Genomic DNA, 11,889 nt, shown 5'->3' on the forward strand with positions numbered 1-11,889 from the left:
TATAGCATTTTTATAACAACTGAGGTGAACAGTTACTTGATTATGCTATAAAATGGCCCTAGAAAACACATAACACTTCCCCTTTAATAACTTTCTGGAAAAGACTAGATGTATTCACAGACTGCTGTACTACCAAGCTCAAACATCACCCCCTGCCACCACCCTGCACTGTTTAATGAGCGAAGAGAGAGAGAGAGAGAGACGCTGAGACTCAGCAACAGATCAGAGACAATCTCCGTCCTTTAAGGGATGATATGCTCTGAATGTAGGTCTCCCATTACTGGACAGCCGAGCGACGCAGAGCACAACCCCCATGTTAATGGTAATCGCCTCAATGTATTCACTCACACACCCTGAATGATTAAACACACACCAGGCCAGAAACAAGTAGCCATCCTCCGTCTCACGTAATGCCGCTGAAACGAGCAAGAGACGCTGCAGTGCTGGTCAAAGAGATCCGTTCAGCAGGTGAAAGTACAAACATGAGAGAAGCGGTGCGGGGCGTGACTGACTTGTAGTTTACGCAAGCGTCCATGCGGTCCATCTGTGCACGTCTGGAGTGTTTATGCATGTGGCTGTGTCCCGTGCCGGGGCCGGACTGGCGATAAGTGATGAGGGGTCACGGAGAGTGACAGGGTGGACAGCCGGCGGGAACGCGTCAGCGTGCTGACAGGTTGAAATCTGGGTTATTTGACAGGGATTTCAGGCCAGCCTCAGCACACAGCTGCCACCGGAGCAGGGCGGCGGCGGCATCAGTGGCAGTGGTGGCAGCCGCGTGTCATTAGCGCTGCGGAAGCCTCTGCGAGTAAAAGCTCCTTCTGTGAGCTGAGAGCTGCTGCTGGGCTGGATTGATATAACTCCCATGTGAATACATTAAAGTACATAAAAATAGAAAAACTTTTTAACTTTCACTGTCTCCACTTTCAAGAACACTCAGATGTTTGAGGTTTATTTCAGACTTTCTCAAAGAAGTGGTTTTACTACGGGGACAGCAAACCGCAGTGTGTCAATTTTCTCTCTCTTTTTTTTTCCTCGTTGCCCCCCTAAGGACATTGCTTCTTTGTTGTGTCAAATTGAATCATCTTTAACCTGTAAAGATGGTGTCATGTAGGTAGTTCACCATCGGCCAGCTGTCGCATATAAACAGACATTAAATAATTTATTGGTCTACAAATAGATAAGTAAAGAGAACAACCAACAGAGCCAACAAAGTACAAATTAAACTGGATCCACTTAAGACAAAACACAGAACACAAAGTAGTGACATGAAAAGATGGAATTGCTTAACGTGGGTTTGGATACTCCCCCCCCCCTCCTTTTTTTTCTTGTCAATTATTTTCTGATTATTCGTTTTTATTCACTTTTTGCTAATATTCCTTGTTTTAATTATACAGGTTCACACAGATATTTTGGGTAGAAGAGATAAAAAAAACAAACAAAAAAAAACAAAACAGCCAGAACAAACATTTTTCATGCTTGCATCAGATGATTGTGTTTGGCTTCTCTAGTTTTCTACAAATTAAAAAAAAAACACTGGTAGGAATCTCTAAATTGCCATTAGAAATAACTGCCCATGCTTGGTTGTTTGTCCTAAAAAGTCCAGTCCGACCCGAACCCACAGGCATCGTGTCTGAGCTCGATTCAACTAATTAACTTTAATCCGACGTTTTTTAAATACAGTTTCACTGCTTTGGTTTTTAGGCCGCCATGTAAACTACGTAGTGGTCGAACGTCTTTCGGCTCCATCTTGCCGCTTGTTGCACCCGTGGGGTGAATCAAGTGCAAACCTTCTGGGATGTGTGACTGATGGGAGCGGAGCAGTGTCATTAACTTCTCCCTGCTTACTTCATTTATTTCCTCAACAGGTTGAATGCTCTACTCCTCGATTTCGACTACAAGGAGATCAAGACAACTAAATATTGTGTGTTCTCGTTTGGTTTTCTCTGTCCTGTACAGGCTCATTAAACGCCCAACCACCAGCCCGGGTCAGGCTCGGACCATAAATCTAAACTCGAGTGTGTCTCTGTTTCTCCCACCTAATGGAACGGCGACCTTTCAAGGGTAACTCTCACCTCTCCCCCAATGGCAGCTGGAGAGGCACCGACTTCCTTTGCAATGAGGAGCAAATATAACGCTGGATGAACAAATCGATATTTATCTTCTCTATTTTTAAGTCGGACTATACAGAGAATCCTCAAGAGGCAGATCGAGAGTCCTGCAGGCGAATGGCCCGGTGGCGGGCAACAAGTTCAGCGGAGCTCGCTGGGGGGGGAGGGCCTCTGATTGGCCTGCAGCGGGGCCCCCATAAACAAGCCGGCGAAGCACCGGGCTAAGTGTCCTCTATATATCCTGAAGAGCTAATGAGGAAGTGAGCAGCAGCTGTGCAGGCAGGTGGCCGATCACAAGAGCAGTCAGGTGATTTAGCGGAGGCAGGGAAGCTCTGAGAGCGCCGACCGGGCAGGACCGGCATGACTGCACTTTGAGGAGTAAAGTGGAGAGCGGATGTTTCACGGTTTACAGCCTCCACCCTTAACCGACCTCTGCTGCAGGGGACCGACCTTAGCGTTACTCCTGAATCTGTGCAACTCTATTGCAAATCTTATTTTCACCTATTGAATTCGGTGTAAAAATTGCCGTACGTTTTAGCAAGTAGCTCTTAAAAGAAATGAATCCGTCTACCGTCACCCGGTGCAGAATCGCTTTTCTAAACAGCAGATGTTTTTGAGGTCAAATAAATGATAAATATTTTAATCATCCAGTCACAGAAGCACTTTAAAATGCACTTTATACCTTGGCGTTGCGCCATTTCTTTCCCTTCCATTTAAATTATTCGTGCTACGAGTTCATGCATGTTTCAGGACATTCATTTTCTCATCCAGAACTAGGAATGCAAACTTGATGTTTATTTTATTTTTGTTCAGAAAAAAAACAAACAAACCCAAAAACAAATGAAATACAACAGAAAAGGTAGAAACTTTATTTTTTATTTTAAGTCAACTTGTACTTGACAATGATATCTTACACCCTCTGTCATCACTAATGCATATGAGGGATGCATGTTTTCAACTTCAGATTCATATTTGCTTGAAAAAAAAAGTCCTTTTCAATCTTACCTTCAAATATTGAAGTTGGGATATTGCTATTTAAAATCACTTTTTCTCTTAGCCTATAATTACAAAAATCCTTTTGATATAAAACAATGTGAATTAATCTGAATTTCTATACTTTGAAATCCTCAAATGAAAAATAACTTTTATTTAATTTTTTTTTTTCGTCTTTTGATATTAAATCAAATAATTGTGTGGGTATTTTTTATTTTTTGCTCTACTTTCTTAATTTTCATTGAGAACTACAGATCAGTAAAACCAATAAAATATCATCTCTGTAACTACCTTCTTATATTTATAACTATATCTTCTATTTAATGCCAAGATTATTTTTTAAGTCATCAACGATCTCATCTCACTCATAAAATGTGCAAATATAGGCAAAAATGTTGCAAACGTTTGCAGATATTCATGCCATAAATGTTTAACTTTGCTAAGCTGCTATATTTTCACACAGGTGAAGTAGAGCCACATCTGTAAGAGACAAACCAGTTCCATGGTGGCCATCAGTTAAATACATCAGTCAGCACTGTAAAATAAAGAACCACTGGAAGTTTTGGATGTGGTTTAGCCAAGTTGACAGGCTGTCAATGCAATCTTTATTCACCAAAAAGACAAGATAAGTATAACTAATTCAATCTCACTATAAATGTAGGGGAAAATGATTTGATCAAGAAAAAGAAGCTTCATAATGTTTAATGCTTTTGTCGGGGTTGTGTTATAGGCAATGAAATAAAGGAAGTGTCCAACTGGATGCATATGTTGTCATGGAAACCGTTAAGCAGATATGCTATTTGTCATGAGTCCTCCGTCCATTTTCTATACTCGATTAATCCTGTTCAGGGTCACGGGGGGGTCAGAGTCTATCTTTAGCAGTTGATAGGCGAGAGGCAGGAAAGATCCTGGACAGGCTGCTGTTCCATCAGAGGAACACACGCACGCACGCACGCACGCACACACACACACACACAAACCTGAAGGGCAATTTTATAGTTATAAATTAACCAAACATGCCTGACTTTGGACAGAGGTCGACAGCTGAAGTACCCAGAGAAAACCCACACAGGCACAGGGAGAACTTTACTTTAAAAACGTTCAGTAGCAAAGACAGTACTCCACTTCTAGCATGTAAACATCCTGTGGACACACAGGAAGATCAGCAGGTCGGCTATCTTCACCTGCTTGGAAAGACCACAGATTTAATATTTTGTATTTTCACAAAATTCTTATACACACCCGGAAACAGTTTAACGAATGCTAAAGAAAAATGGCATTAACAATCTAAAAGTGACGTGACTAGCGTTGTTGTGGCTAGTGGGCACTGAGCCTCCTCACACTGCTGCATCCTAAGGGTTCAAAGGAGCGTTATCATAGGTCCTTCCTCCCAGCCACTGCTAAGACTTTATCACCACCATTGCTTCTACCGTCAACCTGAATGGAAGCGACGGTGCTCCACTAGAAGCACACCAGTCCAGGGTTTCCTGCAGTCTGAGTCCTAAAACGGTTGGAAGCTGCTTGTTTATGGAGAGTGGAAGCTGCTGACAGGGAGTCCCCAGGAGCGCAGTAAGCGCTGTCAGCAGCCGTTCAGCAGGAAATTCCCCGGCTTCGGGCCTATCAATGGATCCTTTCAGCAGTAACAGACCATCTGTGTTCTCGCCAGGTAAGTGAAACATTATTCACACCTCCTGCACCAACCCAAAGGTTTTGTCCCAATGCCAAATGCATGAGTTAATTCGTTCTTCTTTTTTTGTGTGGATTTTGTACAGATTTCCAGCACATAGCAGCACAGCACTAGCAGCACCCTGTCGGTGGAGAAGGACGAGCTGCTGCGTGTTTACTTTTCGTTTTTTCGAATAATCTCTGTTGTGTTGTTTTTCACAACATCCAGCGAATGATGGAGAATTAGTGCTGACAGTCTTTTGAAGATAGTGCCAAATTAATGAAGGTTGAGTGGGACTGCATGAATGAGAAATAGCTCAATTTGAGGTCTAATTAAAGTCTTGGGAGGAAAAGGAGAAGTTGGAAAAACGAAATTTGTAAATAAAAAAAATAAAAAAAAGGGGGGCGGGGGGACATCTGAAACCCAAATCTCATTTTCATAAAGATATCAGCTCGGTGTTTTGGCTTCATAAAGAGAAATTAAGATGTTCTAATGAGGGCTTTGAGGTTATCGTTGATAAAAAAAAAAAGAAAAGAAAGGGGAAGGGATGAAAGTCGGTGTTTACAAGTCAGAGACGAGAGACAAAGCGAGGGAAGGAGGGAGGGAGGGAGGCAGCTCCTCCAGACAGCTGTTTTTCATCGTTCTGCTTCACGCTCCGTCCATCTTTCTTGCTAGGGACCCGTGCGCACGGCTTTCATCAGCCTCTCTCACATCTCGGGGTTTAAGAGAAGCAGTTTTCTGTCATGTGTTCGCCTCGCTCCGTTACATAAGTCACCTGCTGCGCCGCTTCCAAGCCTGCAGAAATAAGCCAAACAACAACCGAGAGCCGCCTTAATAAAGAGTTTGTGTCAAATAAGATGTTGAATTAAAACACGTTTTCCTGCATCGTAAACTTTCCCACATTTAGAAACTTCAGTGTACTTCACTGTGGTTTAATGTGACAGACCGACATAAGGGTAGTGAGTAATTGTGAAGTGGAAGCGAAGTGATGCGTAGTGAAAAGATTTTCTTTACAGATAACATTCAAACTCTTGCTCAGAAATCACTGAGTTGGGATTAAGGTTCCTCTGAGTTTCATTAAATTTAAACAATTCAATCCAAAACCTACAGTCGGGACTACTAATATCAGAGCATATCCATGTTTTAAAATGGCCTAGTCAAAGTGCAGACCTAAATCCAACTGAGACTCTTTGGGGAAAAAAATCCCCAAAACAAACATAAACGTAGATGTCGATCAAATTTGATGAGCAAATAAATTTCTGTCAGTAGAGACTTCAACCCCAAAAGAGGATTTTACAACTTATTAGCACTCGGCGGCTAAGCAAGCTCATTATTAGGCGTTGAAAATCTTCTTTTAGTTGGTGAGTTTAATGGCACAGAGCTCAGCTTTCAAACCAACTAATAATCACACTGAGTCATTCCCCTGCTGGCTGCGAGTCTTTCACCTACCCTTGTCTCGTCTCTGATCTCCCTCATCAAGAGGAGTCGAGCTCCTCATCCTGGGCAAATCAAAAGGCGGCGTTCGGATCGAGGTGCCGAATCCTAAGTAAAAGTAACCACGTCTCCTGGAATGAGGTGTTCTCTCTCCGTTTCCTCTCCCCAGTCCCTCCCCTCCTCTACCTCTACCTCTCTCCTTCCAGCTCCTGATAAGAAGACAAAAGATAAACAACCCCTCTGGCATCTGGCATCGATCGCTCCGAGGTAAAAACTTAATGGCTTGGCTCAAAGTAATAACACTCCTGGACTTCTCTCAACTAATGGGATTGATAGACCTTCCTTCCCTCCACACGCTGCTTAGAAACAGTTTGTACTTGGGAGAGAGATGGCAGCAGGAGGATGGAGGTCAGGAGAAACAAAAAATTAAAATTAATGCGCCTGAGGGGATTAAATAAACAAGTAAATCCACCTGCCGTTAAGGAGTTGCAGAGTGTTTTGCTTTATACTTACCCAACACGTCGTTGATCTATGCCGATGTTCACACACAGCAGGTCTTGATACTCGATTCAGATTTTTGTTGTTGCCGATGCGACCGCAATCACTTTTGTGTGAACGGCTTACCAGCCTGAAGTGCCCCGTACGTGCAGAAGAAGAACGTTGACGACACACAGCAGCGAAGTAATAATCGATGTCGTCGTCTATTGATTAATTTTAAAGTTTTATTCAGGAATTGGAGCTGAAAAGATTGTCACCAAATCTTAACCAGACTAAGGAAGCTAATAAAAAGAAAAGCACAACTAATAGAAATGGCCTTTCGTGGAGCATCGAACGTCCGACTCTGACGTCAGAGTCAGAAATGACCAAAAGACTTCATAATTTCATAGCTGTCATTCCAGACATCGTTTACGTCCAGTCTATCTTCTTCTGATGGAAGAAAGTCAATGACGCAAAAGCTGGATTACGTGCGACATGACCGTTCACATGCATATTTGATTCAGTTCCAAATAAGAAGTGAATTGGGCCGTTCAGACAGCCATGAAAGTTGAATCTGGGTTGCATATCGACATAAAAAAAACAACAACAAAAAACAAACAGATTTGGGTCACACTGCTGTGTAAGCGTAGCCTTAAAGAGCCGTACTTACAAGGCCTGTGTAGTTAACAAACCCAAGCCTAGATCCTCATCTGGAGATGTCTTAATTCTTCTAATAAGAAATAAACCAGCCAAATTTATTGCTACACTTCAACAATAGACAATAAGGACACAACTGTTTCTTAAATGAAATAAAATTAAACAACTGATTGAGAAATATCATACAACATGGCTTTCAAAGTGTGGCCTGCACTTGTACTCACCCCCTGTGCCCTGATGCCTATAAATGAATCCCAGTCCAAACAATTACCTTCAATTGATGTCCGGTTTTATTGTCAGGGTTCTGCAGGCAGAGCTACACTATAGTCGACGTCACTGTTGACTGAGGAAGGGGAGCTGGCTGCTTCAACTCCAAACCTGCTGAAAGAGGAGCCGATCCGCTGAGGTTTGATCAAACTATGTTAGATCAAGTAGTTTGATGTTGAATGACTAGAAAGACCCAAAACCTCCAGGAATTTCCTGATTCCAGCTCAGTAGATATCTAATAAAAGAATTAGCTATGACATGTGTTATTGTGATACTTTGTGCTTATATACTCTCACTTTTCTATTCTCTTGAGAAGTTTTAGCCATGTTTATAGCACATGTACATGCTGAATCACGCGGCAGTGTCAGGGCCACACTAAGAAAACAACATTTAAAAGTTACAAGAATAAAGTCAGAATAATGTGAGAATAAAGTCATATAATATTACAACTTTATTCTCTAAATATTACTTTGATGTCATACTCTTGCAAATTTATTCCTGTATTATTTCGACCTCATTCTCGTGCAACTTTATTCTGGTAATATTATGACTTCATTGTGGTAATTTTACGACTTTATCCTCATAATTTTATTTTTTAATCTTTTCTTAGATTAACATTCTAATACTAATACTCTGTTGTGGACTCAAAACAATAGCCATAACGGTATAATTTTTTAAAAAATGTTTCACTTCTTTTTATTAAGGAAGACAAGACAATAAGTACTTTATTCTCATCATTTTAATTTATTCTTAGTTTGACTCTAATGCTCTGTTGTGGAATCAAAACAGTTGCCATGTAGGCATAATTTAAAAAAATAAGATATTATTTGTCTTCTTTCCCCGAAGACGAAGGGAAGAATAAGAAGACATCTTTGATGATCTTGACTTTGAAAGGTTTCCTACAACGACCTTCAGCGCCGTCCATGTTGCCCCCCTCCGCTGGGCAGCATCCGCTCACCAGCAGCTTGTTGGACTCTGAGTATCTGCAGCATTTTCTGGAGTCCCAACTCGATCACAGCCGTGTGTCAGAGTCTGTCATGCTCACATCAGCGTTTCCCAGGAGGAAGCCCAGCCTGGGAGCCTGTGCGACCTCAAGCCTTGACAGACCGATGCCTCCGTTTTGTGTGTTCGCAAAACGTAAGAGTGACGCTCAGGCGCACCGTTTCTGGTAACTCAGAAAGCTAATTAGGGAGCTAATTATTCTCCGAGTCATTACAGTGAATTATGAGATTGAACGGTGTCAGACGCTGAAACGGTTTCATCCTCACGCTAAAAATAAACATTTTGGGAGTCGTTCAGCCGCAGCGCTTCACACTGCGAAACAAACTCTGTGAATATAATCAGTCTGATTGTGTTTACACCGTTTTTTATATTACTGTCATTCAAAGAAGGATTGCTCTGTCTCGGTTATTTATGAGGGTTAAATGCCGATGAGGTGACAGCAAACAGAGACGAGCCACCGCCGCCTCGGTGGGAACGGCCGTGACCTCTGACCTCACCTCCCGTGGGTCCGTCCGCCGACCGATCACAGACACTCACCTTCGGCTGTGTGACGGATTGAAACGGATGGCAACCCGCGAGCCACGAGGTCAGCGGAGAGCCGACCCGAGCGGGAGCGTGTTTATGTGGAGCCAGCGCCTCGTTTAACGATTCATCATCTTCAAATCAGCTCCTCGCATTTCAATCAGAGTTCGACAAGCGAGGAATGGGAAAAGGCAGATTCGAGGTGGGCATCGCTTAGCAACACATGCTTTTGCATCATTTGGTCGAGACGGTTCAACGTGAACCGATTGCAAAACTGGAGTTGATAGAACTTCTCATTGAGTGTCGCTCAATGCCAGGGCTTGTGAGGCATGTCTGTGCGTATCCCACTCTTGGCTTCTGGTTCATCTGGCGTAATCTCTCTGCGGTCGCTCCATTCTTCTGCTTTTGATGATATCGACCCCTTCCTTCTAATCTTCAAAGTGAGCCCTGACGCTCATGAAAATGTCCCCTGGCTCCGGCTCGGGCGTGCAGACGCATACGTACAAACGGGAGGTGGGCTCGCGTTACGTAAGCATTCTGCCATGATAGACGGGAACGCCGGCCGGCTCGTCCTATCTCTGATATCAGCGGGAGATAGCTAGAAGGCACACTGATACTGAGCCGATAATGAGTTCAAAGAGGGAGCCTCGCTCCTGACTAATCACTGAATACATTATTTGGCGTACACTTTAACAAATTGCGTTTTCTGCGAGCGGTGGGGGATTTCGGAGCTCTAGAGGAAAGTGAAAGATCAGTGATAGCACGCTCATGAAGCAGTAAAGCAAATTTCTCATTTGCACAAGCTGAGATATTTGAAGCCCAACAGCAAATGTCAGAGAACTGAGATACAGAGAAATGGAGAGAAATTCTATTTTTTCTGGTAATATCTTATCTACAGTGTCTTTAAAAACTATTCATACCCATCAAACTGCTTCATTTTTTTTCTGAGGTTACAAACAAATTTCATTTTTATGGCATCATAGTGTGGAAATGTTTTTTTTTTTTCCCCAAAAATGGACAGATAAGCTAATAGGAAATGTTTTGAAAAAAGATGGAACAAAGAAAAGCAATTAGAGGTTGGATTCATTTGATACTGAAATAGAGTTTGACCTTAAGGGCGACCTTAAAGGGGCAGTACTGTATACATTTTTGAGCTTTATATCATATTATAATGTTATTCCCTCATCAAAAACATACCTGTAGTGTTGCTTTAATTCTTTCATGCAAGTTTGAGAAATCCTTTAAACTCCCATGGCAGCTTTTTGAAATGCCTGGGTGGACCTAGCTCCACCTTCAAGGATGAAGCTCCTCTTCAGAGTCAGCTCCTTCAGACTAGCCAGCAGCAATCAGCAAACACCTGGTGGGACTGTGCATCAGCTGAGCTCATTATAGGATCTACTTNAAATGGACAGATAAGCTAATAGGAAATGTTTTGAAAAAAGATGGAACAAAGAAAAGCAATTAGAGGTTGGATTCATTTGATACTGAAATACAGTTTGACCTTAAGGGCGACCTTAAAGTGGCAGTACTATATACATTTTTGAGCTTTACATCATATTATAATGTTATTCCCTCATCAAAAACATACCTGTAGTGTTGCTTTAATTCTTTCATGCAAGTTTGCCTGGGTGGACCTAGCTCCACCTTCGAGGATGAAGCTCCTCTTCAGAGTCAGCTCCTTCAGACTAGCCAGCAGCAATCAGCAAACACCTGGTGGGACTGTGCATCAGCTGAGCTCATTATAGGATCTACTTCTCAGTGCAACACTGTTAAAAACGTTGCTAAAGGGTTAATAGAGGAGTGATGTTGTGATGACTTCCTGGAGTTTCAAAGAGAGCCAAAAGCCAGAGGCTCAATTTCAAGGCGCTGAATTACAAAGTCAAATTGGTTTTAAATAATAATAATTTTTTTATATATATATATATGTGGTCTCTCTTTCATCCTCTGAGTTCGGGTCCTCTACCAGAGGCCTGGGAGCTTGATTAGTCTCAATGCATGGTTAGTAGCTTCCGAGTCTTAACATCCGTGGCCTTTATCTCTTCCATTGGCCAGCTAATTATTCCGGCAGGGTATCTGATTACTGGTAAGGCTGTGGCTCAACCTTGTGACCTCATCGAGGTTGCCATTTGCTTGTGGTATTCCCAGGTACTTGTAACTGTGCTCTATGTCTGCTATTGTTCCTTCTGGGAGTGAGATGTTGTTGATGATTTGGCTGGGGACAGCCAATCATCATCATATATGCCCCATCCATGTTGTAGAGAGACAGGTTATTGGCCGACTGAACCCTTTGAATCCCTGTATCAGGATTGTGCGCCCTTCACTTATTCAGGGTGAGTCCCTCACCATTCAGGGTGAGTCCCATTTTGTAGCAGCTGGTTCAGTTGATCTGCCAGTCGCTCATGGATCATGTCAGGTCCTGGTGCTGTCACAGTGTTATGGTGTTGGTAGGGATCGTTCTCAATGCTGCATTCACATCTTCAATGAGACTTTCTGATGGTACTTCACTCAGCTGCTGTAATTGGCATCGGGGTTGTCTGGTATTCATGCGGGCCAGCTGCTGCCTCGTTCAGCTTTGATGGTTCGTTCATTACTGGGGCTACATACCCAGTCTCTGGGCGGGTAGTTGTAGCTAACTCCCCCCTGTCCTGACATCCAGGCTCCTCCCCCTTGCCGTAGCATTTGTGTTGTGCCTTGTCAATCTCAAGTTGTGATAGCAGTTGCCGTTTGCGGATGTTGGAACACTAGCTACTAGTTGTTTAGCAG

The 11,889-nt window shown here is 42.8% G+C and overlaps 1 long non-coding RNA gene across 1 annotated transcript in view; it reads left to right on the forward strand.

The window, feature by feature from the left end:
* Positions 1 to 11,761, forward strand: part of LOC107836058 (uncharacterized) — a 19,363-nt gene extending 7,602 nt beyond the window's left edge. The window contains exon 3 of the long non-coding RNA XR_001661903.1: positions 11,681 to 11,761. This is a non-coding gene — a long non-coding RNA (uncharacterized LOC107836058). The remainder of the gene's footprint in view (positions 1 to 11,680) is intronic.
* Positions 11,762 to 11,889: the final 128 nt, after the last annotated feature.

Source organism: Poecilia formosa, unplaced genomic scaffold (genome assembly GCF_000485575.1).
Source record: "Poecilia formosa unplaced genomic scaffold, Poecilia_formosa-5.1.2 Scaffold37, whole genome shotgun sequence".
Classification (NCBI taxonomy): Eukaryota; Metazoa; Chordata; class Actinopteri; order Cyprinodontiformes; family Poeciliidae; genus Poecilia; species Poecilia formosa.